The sequence below is a fragment of the Myotis davidii genome, unplaced genomic scaffold (genome assembly GCF_000327345.1).
Source record: "Myotis davidii unplaced genomic scaffold, ASM32734v1 scaffold1285, whole genome shotgun sequence".
In the NCBI taxonomy this organism is placed as follows: domain Eukaryota; kingdom Metazoa; phylum Chordata; class Mammalia; order Chiroptera; family Vespertilionidae; genus Myotis; species Myotis davidii.
In genome coordinates, this window is record NW_006296049.1 from 292092 (window position 1) to 294495 (window position 2404).

The window sequence follows — 2404 nt, forward strand, 5'->3', positions numbered from 1 at the left end:
ATAACCTGAGGGTGGAGGAAAGGACTGGTACTAGGAGGCTCAAATGCAATAAATTCATCAAATTAGGTAAATCGCCTAAGCCAGCGGTTCTCAACCTGTGGGTCGCGACCCCTTTGAGGGTCGAATGACCCTTTCACAGGGGTCGCCTAAGACCATCAGAAAACACATATATAATTACATATTGTTTTGTAATTAATCACTATGCTTTAAGTATGTTCAATTTGTAACAATGAAATTGGGGGTCACCACAACATGAGGAACTGTATTAAAGGGTCACGGCATTAGGAAGGTTGAGAACCACTGGAAGCTATCAACAGGAACAATGACTTTTGATGCCTGATGCATCAGAGGGCTTCAGTTAGATTTCAACCACTGGAGTGTGTCAAGGACAGTAATAGGTGCCTGGGGTCAAATCTCAACTTTCAGGAGCAGCTTCTAGGAGACAGAAGAGGAATTCTGATTTTATGATCCCTTTCACCTAAAGGCAAACCAGGGAGTTGCTTTGGGCTGAGTTATTCCCTTGTCTCTTCAATGTTAGGGAGAGAAATTACCAACAAAAGAGGGAAAGAAATTCCCTCAACTCAGCAAGGGAAGTTTGCCTTCTCTGCTTGTAGCTTTCTGCCTCAGGGGGGGAAAAAAAAAGCTGGAATAAAGTGTGGGGAGCTGATATAGGGACTGACCTGTTGGCAAAGTCACAAACAAGTCCCAGCTTAGAGGGCACAATCCTAGTAGCATAATTAGGCTTGACCTTATAGCGCTCCCTAGATCTTACCTGGGAGGCTAATGGGCTGAGGGAAGTGCAACAAGAACAAAAACAAGTGAAACTCACAAGAACAGTGTAACTATGGAAACCACTACCTTGTTTACCTCTCACTATAAAATAAAGGCTCAGCTTGCCTCAGGATCTTTCTCTGTGGCCTCAGCCAAGCACAGGAAGATCCACGGAGACTAAAGAGAGCTAGAGAGTTCTGAACGCTGTCCCTGTGTAAAACATTCTTCGCCGACTCCGTCCACACCTTTGGGAACCCCTGGACCGCTGTGGCTGGATCCCGGCAATAAAGGACACTCTTCTTCCTTCAATGGAGATGTATTACTTCTGGAAGGAAGGTCAGAAGTAATGCACGGGAATAGCTCTGTGTGTATGTGCATGTGTGTGTGTGAGAGAGGCGGTGATGAAGGGAGAGAGGATGGTGATGGAGAAAAGGAAAAAGACATGATTCTGGGCCTTTTCACTGCATAATGGGGACATGAACCTTGCCATCACCCCATGATAGGACAAGCCAAGTTTATCTGAAAGAGTAAGCAGAGGTGGGTGGCTAGAGCCAAGAGTGTCAGGGAATTATAAAGAATAGTTAGTTTTCACATTTTAACTGGTTTCAATAAACATTACATTGAAGTCTCTGGATTTTCTTTCCCTCTTCTGTAGAGACTTGTCTGGACAAATGAGAAATTATGTTAGGGACCAGGTAGTGATAAGACCCTTTTTGATGAGAATAGTGGATAGAAATAGATCCTTCTCAGGTATAATGATGCCTCTCTAGGAATAGGAACCATAGAAGCCTTGAACCCATAACCTTCCTGATCCCTGACACTGGTAACTTCTCCCAAGTAAATAGTGCTTAGTAGACCCTCCCCACAGAAATGAATCTCTAGGTATTCCAGAAAAAGTTGTAGTACACTTTACCTTTTGTTTGGATCAATCTTGTTAACCACCAACATGATGACTACATTATCACCTTTCTTCCTGAACATCATCTACCCATTTATCTGTCTCTTTGAAAGAATTAATGTATACAAGAGAATGTGTTTTTACAGTGTTGAAACATTTAGTAGAGGTTTAGAGAGAATAAAGTATCTGTCCTTCTCGACTATTCCCACCAACCTCCCTATTGCTTACCTCAGTCCCTTTTTCAAATAAAACAGCATAACCACCCCCCCTCGTGATGTCATAGACAACCCCTGCAAAAATTGAATCATAATGTATCTAGGAATCAGGTTGCAAAAGTGCTCCTGGTCAGCTATGTCCCATAGCTGCAGTTGAACCTGCATAAAACAAAGGTGGAGAAAGATAGACAAGAAACTAGCCCTTTAAAGGGTAGGACTTAATAAAGGCAAAATAAAAATAGTCAAGGAATCTAGGTCCCTGAAAACTGGCTACAAACCAAGTGACCTACCACCCCAGGACAGGTCCAATGTTATTATACTGTTTTTATTAAGGAAGACCCTATAGAGCAGCAGATTTAAGGATTCAAGGCTTCTTGGATTTTGTCTGTGTTACAGTTGAAGTTTAAATGAGGACATAGAGAATAAGAAACACGACAAGGTTGGTTCATACTTTTCTTCCCCTTTATCCATAAATAATCTGAGGTACTGAGAATTAATAAGGGACCAGGTAGTGATAAGG